Source organism: Orycteropus afer, unplaced genomic scaffold (genome assembly GCF_000298275.1).
Source record: "Orycteropus afer afer isolate SDZICR_OR568_19922 unplaced genomic scaffold, OryAfe1.0 scaffold00060, whole genome shotgun sequence".
NCBI classification, from domain to species: domain Eukaryota; kingdom Metazoa; phylum Chordata; class Mammalia; order Tubulidentata; family Orycteropodidae; genus Orycteropus; species Orycteropus afer.
The window spans coordinates 6,511,905-6,528,998 of record NW_006921647.1 but is presented as its reverse complement, the minus strand read 5'-3'; positions in this window follow the sequence as shown (position 1 = coordinate 6,528,998).

The following is a 17,094-nucleotide window of genomic DNA, read 5'->3' as shown; positions in this document are numbered from 1 at the left end:
TATATATATATATATATATATATATATCTCACAGAGAGGGGAGCTCTGATGGTATAGTGCGTAAGACATTTGACAGCTAACCAGAAGGCTGGCAGTTCAAATCCACCAGCCACTCCTCAGAAGGAAGGTTGGGCAATCTACTTCCATAGTGATACCACCTCAGAATGCAAGAAGGGGTCGCTGGTCGCTAGGAGTTGGGTTTGACTTGACAGCAATGAGTTTGGTTTTGCTTTTGGTTCTTACAAATATATACTCATGTATTGTTAGGTAGCACTGAGATGATTTCAACTCTAGCGACGTCATGTGACATGGGCAGAACTGCCACACAAAGTTTTCTTGTCTGTAATCTTTAGAAAGGGAAGCAGATTGCCAGTTCTTTACCTTGTAGGCTCACTTAGTGGGTTTGAACTAGCAACCTTTTGGTTAACAGCCAAATGCTTAACCTTTTGTGGCACCAGGGCTCCCTATTTATGCCTTAGCAGAATGAAGCTAGGTTAAGTCTATAGATTGACAAAAAATCCACTACATTTCAGAGGGTTTAAAATTTACCAGATTAAATCTGACCCATCCACTTTAGGAGACTTCTTAATGCTCAGTAATAATTTCAGAATGTAAAAGGCAAGGGAATTTAAAATTTAATTCTCCATTCATGAATATAGTTTCTATTATATGCAAGTAGATGTTGTTGTTGTTCTTGTTATGTGCCGTCGAGTCAGACCCGACTCATAGCGACCCCTCCTTGGATTTCCGAGGCAGTATCACTATAGAAGTAGATTGCCCAATCTTCCTTCCGAGGAGTGGCTGGTGGGTTTGAAATGCCAGCCTTCTGGTTAGCAGTCAAGTGCCTTAGGCACTATGCTACCAGAGCTCCCTGCAAGTAGATAGGAGGTAAGAAATAGATGGGAAAAGACTGACATGAAAAAATTGGGAGATATGTCCCTGTAGCAAAAGACTGATTTTACAAAAATAGGCCTAAGAAATAGTGAGAAGCAATGAAAAGATGCTTAACTCTGGAGCCCTGCTGAGATTGCTATGGTTCTGGATAGTCAAATGCTTGTTAGTGTATTGTCAATGCCATGGATCCTTAGTTTCTTTTTCTCCTTTTCTGGCTCTCTCTAGAATTTTGCCTTGTACTTTATTAAAACCACCACTGAGATTCATTAATTTCATGGTATATCACTGGATATTGGTTGTACAAATGTCAACTGACTGCAGGTTCCCTGTAGTTTGCCTTGGCTGCCAAGATTTCAAAAGCTCTAAGGTATATTTAACTTCATTTTTATCATTGTTAAAAATGACCTTTAAAAATATGTTTTGCTCTATTATCTGAACTTCAGTTAAGGCTCTTTTTGAAGAGAGTATTCAGGTTCAGTGAACAATGGCAAAGTGACTGGTGTAAGGGAAACCACAATTATGTGCACAGAGGTAGAGCAACAATTCTCCAAATCTTCCAGGCCACAGTTGTAGATGACTTGATAGGAGTAAGGGAAGAACAAAGTATATACCTGTAACCAAACAGCAAATAGATAAAAACCAGTTACTGAATCCAATCACTGGAGACCCCATGTGTGTTAGAATAGAAATACTCCATAGGGTTCTCAGTGGCTGATTTTTCAGAAGTAGACAGCTAGGCCTTTCTTTGGAGGTATCTCTGAGTAGACTCAAACTTCTCACCTTTGGATTAGCAGCTGAAGACTTTAGACAAGCTCTGGTAGCATAGTGGCTAAGACACTTGCCTGCTAACCAGACGGCTGGCGGTTCAAACCCACCAGCCACTCCTCGGAAGGAAGGTTGGGCAATCCTACTTCCGTAGTGATACTGCCTCGGAAACCCAAGGAGGGGTCGCTATGAGTCGGGGCCGACTCGACAGCACATAACAACAACAACAACAACAACAACAACTCAGGAACACAAGGGAATACAAAGTTATTCAAGGGAATGAGGCCAATGATAGAGAAATAATCAATATTTATTTTTGTTTTATTAAGATGATATAGTAAAATTCTTTCCTTTGAAGACATTTAAAAATAGAAATTCCATTGGTTTGGAATAGATCAGGTTTGAATGCAAAGGTATAAATTAATTATGGTCTCCTCATATAGAGGTATATTTTGGGCCAAGAATTAGGGTCACATACACACAGAAGGGGTTAGAACCCATCCCTGAACCCACCAAAAATAGCTAGTAGGGATCAGGGGGAATATTTCCACCTCAGGAGTACACTCTCCGAAAATGTTAATTTTAAATAATGTTCAGGTATATATTAACATGCCAGCTTTTAAGGTAAATTAGTGGAAGACAGTGCAGTGCTTTTAGATTGGTTATCATAACCCAGTGGAGAACCATAAAAATCAACTCAGAAGGTACTATCACTTTTATTACTACAGAAATCAAGTGTTACTTTTTTTAACAAAATAATGAAACCAATAATTAAAGTAATCTATATTGTTGTTGTTAAGTGCCTTTGAGTTGGCTCTGACTCACAGCAACCCTATGTACAACAGAACAAAACACTTCCTGGTTACGTGCCAACCTCACAATCTTTGCCACACCTGAGCCCATCATTGTAGCCACTGTGTCAATCCATCTCCTTGAGGGGTTTCCCCTTTGTCGTTGACGCTCTGCTTTACCAAGCATGATACTCTTCTCCAAGGAATTGTCCCTTTTGATATGACCAAAGTAATGAAAATCCATGGTACTTTCAGTATTATTTGCCAACACCACAGCTCAAAAAGCATCAACACTTCTTCCATCTTCTTCATTCATTGTCCAGCTTTCATATCCATATGAGACAATCGAAAATACCATGGCTTGGGTTAGGTGCACCTTAGTCTTCAAAGAGACATTTTTGCTCTTCATCACTTTAAAGGGGTCTTTTGCAACAGAATTTCCCAGTGCAATACATCGTCTGATTTCTTGACTGCTGCTTCCATGGGTATTGATTGTGGAACCAAGTAATATGAAGTCTTTGACAATTTCAACCTCTTCTCCATTTACTGTGATGTTGCTTATTGATCCAGTGGTGAGTAGTTTTGTTTACCTGATACAAAAAAAAAAAAAAAAAAATCACTGCTAGGGAGTTGTTTTCAACTCACAACTACCCCTCCTTGCTTTTCTGAGGCAGTTTCTCCACGGAAATACGTTGCCCAGTCTTTTTTTTCCAAGGAGTAGCTGGTGGGTTTGAACTGCCAAACTTCTGGTTAGCAGTCAAATACCTTGGGCACTATGCCACCAGAGATATGAAATCTTTGACAACTTCAATCTTTTCTCCATTTAACGTGATGCTGCTTTTTGGTCCAGTTGTGAGGATTTTCATCTTCTTGGTGTTGAAGTGTAATCCACCCTGCAGACTGTATGTAGTCTTTAATCTTTATCAGTGAGTGCTTCAAGTCATCTTCACTTTCAGCAAGAAAAGTTGTGCTGTCTGCATATCTCAGGTTGTTAATGAGTCTTCCTCCAATCCTGATGCCATGTTCTTCTTCATATAGTCCAGCTTCTCAGATTATTTGCTCAGAATACAGATTGAATACGTATGGTGAAAGGATCAACCTTGATACACCCTGTTCCTGATTTTAAGCCATGCAGTAGCTCCTTGTTCTGTTTGAATGACAGCTTCTTGGTCTATGTACAGGTTCCTCATGAGTACAATTAAGTGTTCTGAAATTTCCATTTTTCTCAATGTTATCCATAATTTGTTATGATCCACAAAATCAAATGCTTTTGCACAGTCAATAAAATACAAGTACATGTTTCTGGTATTCTTTGCTCTCAACCAAAACCCACCTGACATCAGCAATGATATCCCTTGTTCCACTTCCTCTTCTGAATCCAGCTTGCATTTCTGGAAGCTCTCTGTCAATATACTGCTGCAAATGTTTTAAAATTATCCTCAGCAAGATTTTACTTGCGTGTGATATTAATGATATTGTTTGATGATTTCCACAGTCTGTGGGATCACCTTTCTTTGGAATGGGTACAAATATGGATCTCTTCCAGTCAGTTGGCCAGGTAGCTGTCTTCCAAATTTCCTAGCATAGACCAGTGAGTACCTCCAGTGCAGCATCTCTTTGTTGAAGCATCTCAATGGGTATTCCATCAATCCTTGAAGCCTTGTTTTTTGCAAAGTCCTTCAGTGCAGGTTTGACTTCTTCCTTCAATACCATTGGTTCTTGATCATATATCACCTCCTGAAATGGATGAACATCAACTATTGTTTTTGGTACTGTGACTCTGTGTTTTCCTTCCATCTTCTTTTGATGTTTCCTGCATTATTCAATATTTTGCCCACAGAATTTTTTAATAATGCTACTCAAGGCTTGAATCTTTTCTTCAGTTTTTTCAGCTTGAGAAGTGCCAAGTGTGCCCTTCTCTTTTGGTTTTCTAACTCCAGGTCTTTGCACATTTCATTATAATAATTGACGTTGTCTTCTTGAGCTGCTCTTTGAAATCTTCTATTCAGCTCTTTTATCTTGTCATTTCTGGAGCTCTGGTAGCATAGTGCCTAAGGCACTTGATGGCTAACCAGAAGACTGGTAGTTCAAACCCACCATCCACTCCTTGGAAGGAAGGTTGGGCAATCTACTTCCATAGTCATACCACCTCAGAAACCCAAGAAGGGGTTGCTATGAGTTGGGTCCAACTCAGTGGCACGTAACAACAACAACAACTCTCCATTCAAAAGCAAATTAGTCTCTTCTGACATCCATTTTGGTCTTTTCTTCCTTTCTTGTCTTTCTAATGACTTTTGTATTCTTCATGGATGTTCTTAACCAAAAAAAAAAAAAAAAAGCAAAAAACCTCACTACTGTTGAGTCAAACCAACTCATAGTGGCCCCCTTCTAGGGTTTCTGAGGCTGTACCACTACGGACTTCCTTCCAAGGAGTGGCTGGTGGGGGTTTGAATTGCCGATCTCCTGGTTAGCAGTCAAATGCCTTAGGCACTATGCTACCAGAGCTCCCGATGTTCTTGATGTCATCCATAATTCCTCTGGCTTTTGGTCATTGGTGTTTGATACATCAAATCTATTCCTTAGATGGTCTCTAAATTCAGGAGTGGTATAATCAAGGTCATATTTTGGCTCTTGGACTTGTTTTAATTGTCTTCAGCTTCAACTTGAACTTGCATATGAGCAGTTGATGGTCTGTTCCACAGTCAGGTCCTGGCCTTATTTTGGCTGAAGATATTGCTGCTTGCCACAGATATAGTAGATCTGATTCCTGTGTACTCCATCTGGTGAAGTCCATGTGTATAGCCACCTTTTACGTTGTTAAGAAAAGATATTTGCAATAAATAAGTTGTTGGTCTTGCTAAATTCTATAATGTGATCTCCAGCATCATTTCTATCACCAAGGCCATATTTTCCAAATATCAGTGATTCATCTTTGTTTCCAACTTTTGCATTCCACCACCAGTAATAACACATCTTGACTGCATATTTGGTTGATTTCGGACTGCCAAAGTTGGTAAAAACCTTCAATTTCTTTATTTTTGGCTTTGATGGTTGGTGCATAAATTTGAATAATAGTAGTATCAACTGGTATTCCTTGTCAGCATATGTATATTATACTATCACTCACAAAATTGTACTTTGGGGCTATTCATAAAGTTTTCCAGTAATGTATCAGACAGTGTTTCACTACACAGAAAAGAAAGTACATGTGTACATAAATTAGAAATACCAATGGCTAAAGTCATCTATACTACTATACAAAAAAAGAAAGTACATGTACACAAAAATGAGACTTAAACATGGATGGAGAGATGTTAAATTTTCCTAAAAATCTGCTGAGGACAATATCATTCAAATAAATTTTAAAACTCAGAAGAAAAAGATAATTTCCTAAGAAAATAAAATATACCAAATTTGACCAAGTGGCCTGAGTTAGAGGACGAAAGGTGGGAAGGAAAATGAAATAACCTTCTTTCAAGCAGCCTTCCTACAAGGACGAAAGGTGGGAAGGAAAATGAAATAACCTTCTTTCAAGCAGCCTTCCTACAAGGATAGTACCCAGATTCTTTCCAAAGGAGAAAATGTTTAAATTGAGAATGCATGATTTATCTAAGAACTAAAAAACTGTGTAGAACAGAGGTAGGTAACTTAGGTCTGGATATTTGTTGTTGTTGTTATGTGCCATCGAGTCGGCCCCGACTCATAGCGACCCCTCCTTGGGTTTTCAAGGCAGTAGATTGCCCAACCTTCCTTCTGAGGAGTGGCCGGTGGGTTTGAACCGCCAGCCTTCTGATTAGCAGTCAAGTGCTAGAGGTTAATGTTAATCATCCTAAGAATTGATGTCACCTTGTTCAGCACCTAGACTCATCTGGCACTTACTTTTTCCATTCTTCACAGTGTCCTGCCCCATCTTTAAAAAAAAAAAAAATAGAAGAAGAAGTTTTCTGAGTTTTCCTGATTCCAGAGAATGGGAGGAGTCCTTTATCAATCTGGAGTATCAAATGTATTAGGGAAAGTCTTTTTCTGAATATTTAAATGAGACCCCTATATAAAATACCTAAGGAACTATTTGATATATAGTAATACCTACTGCCATTGAATTGGATCTGACTCATAGCGACCCTTCCTTGGGTTTCCAAGTGATATCACTACGGAAGTAGACTGCCCAATCTTCCTACTAAGGAGCTGCTGGTGGGTTTGAACTGCCAGCCTTCTCGTTAGCCGTCAAATACTTTAGGAACCACACCACCAGAGCTCCCTGATATGTAGTAGAGGCTAGAAAAAAAAAATTCTCAAATGAGTGTATATCTTCTGACCATATTTTATGTCATTTCTAAATAATTACCCTGCTTTCTTCAGGAATTATTCCAGGATGAACTGAGTAAAGGAACATTTCTCTTCTGGGGGAAAAGTCATCAATTTTAGAAGAGAAATTCCTTATTAATGCTCTGGTGGAATTAACATACTTTTCATTTTGAGGTTGAAATCTTCTCTCTTGTTTCTTTCCTTTCTGTGCTATAACAATAGTTTAAAGAGTTAAGAAATACAGAGAACCAAAAGTAGAAAAAACTTTATGTGTCTTTGCTAGAATTCTCTCCTGTGACTTTATGCCGAGTTAGGTAATTGCCAGTTGCTCTCTTCCCCATAGTAGTCTGTGTATAATCTTATTATACCTTTTATTTTTATTGCTTTGTAGTTACCTGGTTATATATTGACCTTTCCAACTGGCCCAACAGCTTCTTGAGGGAAAGAAGCAGAGCTTATTTACGGCATATCACTAGCTCCCGCCATGATGACAAGAATGGGGAAGGCATTCAGTGACTGTCCGTAAGATAGATATCATGTTCGTTTTCCCTTCTCTATATCCCTGCCTTCCTTTTTTTCCTGCCTCATGTCTATTTATGTCTCACTACCTTACAATGCCACTGTTATTAAAAAAAGCCAGTTGCCATTGAATCAGTTCTGATTCCTGATGACCCCATGTGCGCAGGAGTAGAACTGCTCCATTAGGTTTCCATGGCTGTAATCTTTCAGAAACAAGTCACCAGGCCTGTCTTCTGAGGCACCTCTGGGTGAATTTGAATTGCCAAATTTTCGATCAACTGCTTAATTGCTTGAGTCACACAGGGACTCCTGTTTTTAAAGATAACATTGTCATGTATATATAAGGAAGATGGGGCAATCTACTTCTGTAGTGATACTGCCTCGGAAACCCAAGGAGGGGTCGCTGTGAGTCGAGTCCGACTTGACGGCACATAACAACAACAACAATATATATATATTTTAACTTTTCAATCTTCTATGACTCTACCATACCAATGAGACATAGCATGTCATAGATGACAGTGCTATTTTTAACACTTTCAGCCTGATTTATATTTATCAAGTTACATCACCTTTAAAAATGTACCACTATACACAAAGGATCTCAGTTATTATTGACTGATGGCTCTTTATTAGGAGATACAGCAAATCTTGTCTTTCTAGGACTGAGATATTTAGTAATCCCAGCTCAATGCTTACTGACTGAATTTTGATTATTAATTTTGAAGAAATGATAATGTTCCATAATTTCCAAATGTTCATCTAAAGGACTGAATGTTTCCATTGGTTGCTTTGGAAAGCTCTTTATGCATCTCTGTAATATGAGATGTGCATAGTCCTTTAAAGAACCCTCTATACCACTCTACATCATACATGGTAAAATAAAAGGTTAGTGAAAATGAAGACCCTGAACAAGATGGATGGACACAGTGCCTGGAACAATGGGCTCAAATATAACAATGATTGTGATGACGGTGCAAGACCAAGTAGAGTTTCATTCTCTTCTACAAAGGATCTTATGAGACAGACTGACTTGACAGCACCTAACAACAATAGCAACTACACAATTCACAGAGAGATGAGATTGAGACTCAGAATTTTTGCCAGGAAATAAATGCAATGTAAAATACCTTTTATTGGTGACAATTATGCTCAAAATGCATTAGTGTATTTGATATTTCTGCCCCACTCTTCTCATACAAAGGAGCTCTGGTAGTGTAGTGCCTAAGGCACTTGACTGCTAACCAGAAGGCTGTGGGTTCAAACTCACCAGCCACTCCTCGGAAGGAAGGTTGGGTAATCTACTTCCGCAGTGATACTGCCTTAGAAACCCAAGGAGGGGTCACTATGAGTCGGGTGTGACTCAACAGCACATAACAACAGCCAACTTCTCATACAAAATTATGCAGACTTGATTTTCTTACCTTAGGAAAAGTTAGCAAATGCTAAATTTAAGTCAATTTTCTTGAATCTTTTTCAAGTTATTTTTACATATCATTGATTTTTATTTCTCTTTTTAGAGCGAAGACAGAGAACATATAGATACCCAGCAACTTTTACAAATAGTCTGCTTTCTAAGACATTTATAGTTGCTTTAACACAAAGAAACATTTGGAAGATGAAAATTCTTCTAAAATGCCCTACTTTTCCTTTGATTTTTATCATTTTTATAGATCAGAAGATTGGTGTTCAGAAAGTTTTAAGAGGTTCAGAGTAGCATAGAAGACATAAACTGAAGTCTATTTCTATAAAGTGAGTGGTTTTAATTGATAAACTAGAACTTCTAATGACAATATCTGTAAAATTTTTATGTATTTGAGCTTTATTTCTGAAAGTATTATTCAATTGCTTGTGAGAAGTTGAAGTGTAATTCTTTCAAATTTCTGCAAATGGGATAATCTCTCCCTACATATAAATACTCACCAATCTTGATTCATGCTAATTTAGTAACCATATTAGCCCTTTAGACATGTCCAGTTAAATTTTTCTAACAACTCACTTTAGGTATAAAAGTAAACACTTGAAATATGAATAAAATAATGTGTGCTATATTGCTATGGCCTCAGAACTAATACATATAAAATTTAGGGATAACTTTCAGAATGAAAATAGTATATTATGCAAAAAATCTATAAAGATGATGTAATACTTTATTTTTTCTGTGTGTTTAAAAATTCTATGTAGGTAATAATCCCAGGGGAACGTTCCTATATTTATACAGGGGAATATAAAATCACACACTTCTTACATCATACATAATGAAACTGATTAATTTCACCTTATGTTGGTGAATGAGGTAATTATTAGTACTTAGTTGATACGCTCTATAAATGAGGTGTCTGAGAAGGTGCTTTGTAGTATTTCGATGTTTTAAAATTTATTGAGTCATGGTGGTCAAAACAGCCTGGTATTGGTACAATGATAGACACATAGACCAGTGGAAAATAATTGAGAACCCAGAAGTAAATCCATCCACCTATGGACAGTTGATCTATGACAAAAAGTTAAAACACATCAAATGGGGAAGAGATATTCTCTTCAACAAATGGTTCTGGCAAAACTAGATATCCATTTGCAAAGAAATGAAACAGGATCTATATATACTATATATATATATATATATATATATATATATATATATACACACACACACAACATATACTAAAACTAACTAAAGTTGAATCAAGGACTAAGTGTAAAACCTGAAACCATAAAACTTATCAAAGAAAAAAATAAGGTAAATTTAGAACACTAATACATGGTATAGACACACTATTAAACATAATAAACTAAAAACACACAAAGAGCAGAAGACAAACTAGATGACTAGAACATTCTAAAAATTAAACATTTATGCACATCAAGAGACTTCACCAAAAGAATAAAAGGAGGACATACAGACTAGGATGAAACATTTGGGAACAACATATTGGACAAGGGAGTAATGTCTAAAATTTATAGAAAACTTCAACACTACAGCAAAAAAAGTCAAACAATCTAATTAAAAAATAGGCAAAGGACATGCACAGGTAATGCACTAAAGAAGACAGACAACCCACAAACACATGAAGAAATGTTCAAGAGCAGTAGCCATATAGAGATGCAAATAAAAACAATGATGTTACTCCAGCTTTAGGAGAAAAGTTAAAAAACAAAACAAACAAGCAAACAAAAAAAACCCAGAAAACAAGAAATGCTAGTGAGAGTGTAAAGAGACTGGAACCCTCATACACTATTGGTTGCACTGTAAAAGGTATAACCACTGTGGAAAATGGTATGGTATTTCCTTAAGAAATTGGAAATAGTAATATCATATGATCCAACAACCTCACTACTAGGGATATATCCTAAAGAAATAAGAGCCATGACATGAACAGATAGATGGATGTTCATGAACTCATGTTCATTGCAGTATTATTCACAATAGCAAAAATATGGAAACAACCTAAGTTCCCATCAATGGATGAATTGATAAACAAGCTATGGTAAATACATACAATGGAATACTACACAGTGTTAAGGAATAACAATGAATCTTTGAAACACCTCATAACTTGGGTGAACCTGGAGGACATTATGCCTAATGAAATTAATCAATCACAAAAGTACAAATATTGTATTACTGTAAAAACTCAAGAAAAGGTTTAAACACTGAAACATTCCTTGAAGGTTACCAGGGATGAGAGGAAAGGGAATGTTAATCATTTACTAGACTATAAACGCATATAAAATTGGGTGAAGAAAAAGTCAATATACAATAAGGAGGAGGACAATACAAAAGGAAGAGTTTAGAAGGAGCCTAATAGTACAAGGCAACAAAGGTAAATATTATTACCTACACAATCCTACAGTAACAGTAATGACAATAATCAAGCTATGAGTTGCTAGATAAATATGCAAGTTGTACAGGGGTGGGAAGGCAAAAGGGACAGCATCCACTAATATGAATAGGTTTTACATGTATACATACATGTATATATACATATGTACATGTTGTTGTTGTTGTTAGGTACCGTTGAGTTGTCTCTGACTCATAGTGACCCTATGCACAGCAGAATGAAACACCACCCAGTCTTGTGCCAGCTCCTCTATCCCTGCTATACTTGAGCGCATCACCGCTGCTACTATGTCAATCCATCTCATTGAGGGCCTTCCCCTCTTTCATGGAATCTCCACCTTACCAAGCATGACATCACTCTCCAGGGAATGGTCCCTTCTGACAACAAGACCAAAATATGTAAGACGAAGTCTGACCATTATCACTTTCAAAGAGCATTCTGGCTGCACTTCCTTCAGGACAGATTTGTTAGTTCTTCTAGCAGTCCAAGGTACTTTCAGCATTCTTCCCCAACAGCACAACTCAAAAGCATCGATTCTTCTTCATTGTCCAGTTTTCACGTGTATACGAGGCAATTGAAAATGACATGGCTTGTGTCAGGCACACCGTAGTCCTCAAGGAGACATCTTTGCTTCTCAGCATTTGAAAGAGGTCCTTTGCAGCCGATTTGCCCAGTGCTATACATCATCTGATGTCCTGACTACTGCTTCCATTGGTGTTGATTGTAGAACCAAGCAACGTGAAGTCTTTGACAACATCAATTGTTTCTCCATTTATCATGACATTGCTTATTGGTCCAGTTGTGAGGATTTTTGTTTTCTTTATATTGAAATGTAATCCATACTGCAGACTGGATTCTTCAACTTTCATCAGTAAGTGCTTCAAGTCATCCTCACTTTCAGCAAGCAAAGTTGTGTTGTCAGTGTATCTCAGGTTGTTAGTGATTACAATCCTGATGCCATTTTCTTCTTCATATAGTCCAGCTTCTTGGATTATTTACTCAGCATACAGATTGAATAAGTATGGTGAAAGGACACAACCTTGATGCACTCCCTTCTTGATTTTAAACCATGCAGTATCCCCTTGTTATGTTTGAACAACAGCCTCCTGGTCTATGTATAGTTTCCTCTTGAGTACAATCAAGTGTTCTGAAATTCCCATTCTTCTCAATGTTATCCACAATTTGTTATGATCCACACAATCAAATGCTTCTGGATAGTCAATAAAACACAAGTAAACAACTTTCTGGTTATTCTTTGCTCTGAGCCAAGATCCATCTAGCATCAGCAATGAGAGTCCTCATTCCATGTCCTCTTCTGAATCCAGCTTGCACTTCTGGAAGTTCTCTGTCAATATATTGATGTTTTTAAATTATTTTCAGTAAGATTTTACTAGTGTGTGTTATTAATCATGTTGTTCGATAATTTCCACATTCTGTGGGATCACATTTCTTTGGAAAAGGGATGAATATGGATCTCTTCCATTCAGTTGGCCAGGTAGCTGTCTTCCATATTTCTTGGCACAGCCAAGTGAGTGCCTCCAGTGAGGCATCCATTTGCTGAAACATCTCAATGGGTATTCCATCAATTCCTGGAGCCTTTTTCTCTGCCAATTCATTCAGTGCAGCTTTGACTTCTTCCTTCAATACCATTGGTTCTTGAACATATGTTATCTCCTGAAATGGATGAAGGTTGACCAGTTCTTTTTGGTACAGTGACTCTGTGTATTCCTTACATCTTCTTTTGAAGGTTGAGTAATCTATTTCCATAGTGATACTGCCTTGGAAACCCAACTCGGGTCCGATTCGATGGCACATAACAACAACAACATCATTCAATATTTTGTCCATAAAATCTTTCAATATTGCAACTTGAGGCTTAATTTTTTTCCTAAGTTCTTTCAGCTTGAGAAATACTAAGTGTGTTCTTCCCTTTTGTTTTCTAACTCCAGGTCTTTGCACATTTCATTATAGTAATTGGCTTTGTCTGCTAGAGCTGCTCTTTGACATCCTCTGTTCATCTCTTTTGTCTTGTCATTTCTTCCATTTCCTTTAGCTACTCTTTGCTCAAGGGCAAGTTTCAGAGTTTCTTCTGACATCCATTTTGGTCTTTTCTTTCTTTTGCATATTTTTTAATCACCTCTTGCTTTCTTCATGGTTGATGTTCTTGATGTCATCCCACAATTCCTCTGGTTTTTGAGCATTGGTTTTCAATGCATCAAATTTATTCTTTAGATGGTCTCTAAATTCTGGAGGGATATATTTAGGGCCATATTTTGGCTCTCATGGACTTATTTTAATTTTCTTAACTTCAAGTTGAACTTGCATATGAGCAATTGATGGTCTGTCCACAATCAGCTCCAGGCCTTGTTTTGACTGAAGATTTTGAGCTTATCCATTGCCTCTTGCCACAGATGTAGTCAATGTGATTCCTGTGTACTCCATCTGGCAAAGTCCATGTGTACAGCTGCTTTTTGTGTTGTTGAAAAAAGTATTTGCAATGAATAAGTCATTGGTCTTGCAAAATTCTATCATGCGATCTCCAGCATTATTTCTATCACCATGGCCAAATTTTCAAACTACCGGTGGGTTGGGAGCTCTGGTAGCATCGTGCCTAAGGCACTTGACTGCTAACCAGAAGCCTGGCAATTAAAACCCACCAGCCACTCCTTGGAAGGAAAGTTGGGCAATCTACTTCCGTAGTGATACTGCCTCAGCAACCCAAGGAGGGGTCACTATGAGTTGGGGCCCACTCGACAGCACACAACAACAACAACAACCGGTAGGTGATTCTTCTTTGTTTCCAACTTTTGCATTTCAGTCACCAGTGACAATTAACACATTTGATTGCATTTTCAGTCAATTTCGGATTGCAGAATTTGATAAAAATCTGCAACTTTCTCATCTTTGGCTTTGGTGGTTGGTGCATAAATTTGTATAATAGTAATGTTAACAGGTCTTTGTAGGCATATAGTATTATGCTATCACTGACAGCACTGTACTGCAGGACAGATCTTGAAAAATCCTTTGTAATGATGAATGCCACACCATTCCTCTTCAAATTGTCATTCCCGGCATAGTAGATCATATGGTTGTGTGATTCAAAATGGCCCAAACCAGTTCATTTCAGTTCACTAATGCCTAGGATATCAATCTTTATTTGTTCCATTTCATTTATGCATTCCATATACATATATATATAGAGAGATATATGCTGCAAATATATACATGAATATAAGTGCCTAAGACATTTGACTGATAACCAGAAGCCTGGTGGTTCAAACTCACCAGCCACTCCTCAGAAGGAAGATGGGGCAATCTACTTCCATAGTACCTTGGAAACCCAAGGAGGGTTCAGTATGAGTCGAAATCAACTCGACGACAGTGTTTTTTGTTTTTCATACAGGGGACAACGTTTTAAGAAAACTTCTTCTTACACACAAACGCCTGAGGGAATGAGTTGCTGGGCCTAAGAGATCAGGTCTATGGTCTCAGAGGACATCAAGGTCAATTAGCATAACATACTCCACAACTTTGCTTGCTGAAAGTAAGGATGACTTGAAGCACTTACGGATGAGAATTAAAGACTTCATTCTGTAGTATGGATTACATCTCCACATGAAGAAAACAAAAATCCTCACAACTTGACCAATAAGCAGTATCACAATAAATAGAGAAAAGACTAAAGTAGTAATAGATTTCATATTACTTGGTTCTACAATCAACACCAATGAAAGCAACCATCAAGATATCAGATGATGTATTGCACTGGGCAATTCCACTGCAAAAGACCACTTTAAAGTGCTGAAGAACAAAGACATCTCCTTGAAAACTAAGGTGTGCCTATCCAAGCCATGGTATTTTCAATCACCTCATATGTATATGAGAACTGGACAAGGAACAAGGAGGACTGAAAAGAGTTGATGCTTTTGAGTTTTGGTGTTGGCGAAGAATACTGAAAGTACCATGGACTGCCAAAATAATTTGCCAATCTTTCTTGGAAGAAGTGCAGCCAGAATGCTCCTTAGAAGCAAGAATGGCCAGACTTCATCTACTTTTGTCATGTTGTCATAAGGGACCATTCCTTGGAGAAGGATATAATGCTTGGTAAAGAGGAGGGTCAATGTAAAAGGGAAAGGCCCTCATCAAGATGGATTGACATGGTGGCTGCAATGATGGGCTCAGGTGTGGCAAGGACTGTGAGGCTGGCACAGGACTGGGCACTGTTTCGTTCTGTTGCACATAGTGTCACTATGTGTTGGAGCAGACTTGATGGCACCTAACAACAACAGTCCACAAAGACTATGTTAGCAGCCCACAAAGAATCACTTTGATGAGGGACTGTGGTCTTACAAGTTTATGAGCTGCCATCTAAGATAATATTTTTCATCTGTCTTCATCCAAAGCAAACAAGAGTGAAGAAAAACAAAGACATAAAGAAATAATTAGTCCAAAGGACTAATGGATCATGCAAATGTCAGCCTTCATGACCATTAGAACACAACTAGATGGTGCTCAGCGACCACTGCTGACCACTTTGAGCACAACAGGAGGTCCTGGAGAGAAGGGAGAAAAATGTAGAACAAAACTTAAAATCATGAAAAGACTAAGCTTATTGGTCTGATAGAGACTGATGTAATCCCTGACACTATAGCCCTTAGACACCTTTTAAGCTAGCAACTGAATTCACCCCTGTGGCTAAACATTCAGACAAACAACAGACAGGTCTTTAAGGTGAACAATAACACCAGGGAGGTATGCACTCCTTAGAATGATCAACCATATGAGATCAAAAGGGCAGCAATTACACAAGAGTAAAGCTCAGAAGGCAGGAAAGTACAGGAAAGAAGAAGGAATAGGAATGGATAGGAAAAAGTGGGAAGAGTGCTGTTATCTTGTGGGGATTGCAATCAATGTCATAAAACAAGACATGTAGAAATTGTTGAATGGAAAACTAATTTGCTCTGCAAATTTTCACCCAAATCACAATTAAATGTTATAAAAAAAATAAAATAAGATGTTTAAGTTTTAAAACAATATATTTCCAATTGGCAATAATAAATTATTAAAAGCTTCCTTTAAAATCTTCATCCCTAAGGGGAATGACTAAGTGCTGAATCAAAGAGATCACAAAGACGTAACACTTCCTCGCCAGGAAGTTTGCATGAAGGATATTTGATATAAAGAAGACTTAGAGCTATGCATGCATTTATCCTCCTTAGAATCATGATTTTACCAGTTTCATTGAGCCCATACTCCCTCAAAATATTATCACCAGCCCTGGAAATTTAATTTTGGGTTAAGGAATTACACCCAAAAGCCAATATTAAAATATTCACATTTTCTGGTGTACAAATAAGGAAATAAAGAGCTAAGGATTCCAACACATATGTTTATGCTCTCTTAACAAAGAATCAACTCAGTTGGCAGAGAGGTTGGTCTTGTAATAATAATAAAAATAATAAAAACAGGTAGGCACACAGAAGAGTAAATGTTTCACCCCCCGTGACCTCAGATTTGGAGTGGAGGCAGGGCAACAGAATTTTCCTAACTCCTTTGCAATTCTGGACATGAACCATACATTTTCTGTAGGCTGAATAAATGATATATGTCGACACACATAGATATTTAAATACTGTGTGGTTACAAAATCTACTTTATGTATAATGTTAATGGAGCTAATGAATTCATAGAATCTCTTAGGTATTATGTATATTTAAGAATCAGTAGTAGAAATACATGAATTTTCTTGTGAAATTATAGGGAAGTTCTCATACTTACCAGTGTTAAGAAGTCCTGGTCTAGCATAGATTACTTAGACAAAATTTTCTCAAGGCCAACATGTTGGGAAAAATATAAAATATTGAGATACCCAACCAAAACCATTGGTGTATGCTGTCAACAGGGAAAAAAACAAAGCAAAACTACTTTTTAAAACTTCTGTCCATTCATTTAGACTATGGCTATGAATGAAATACATATTT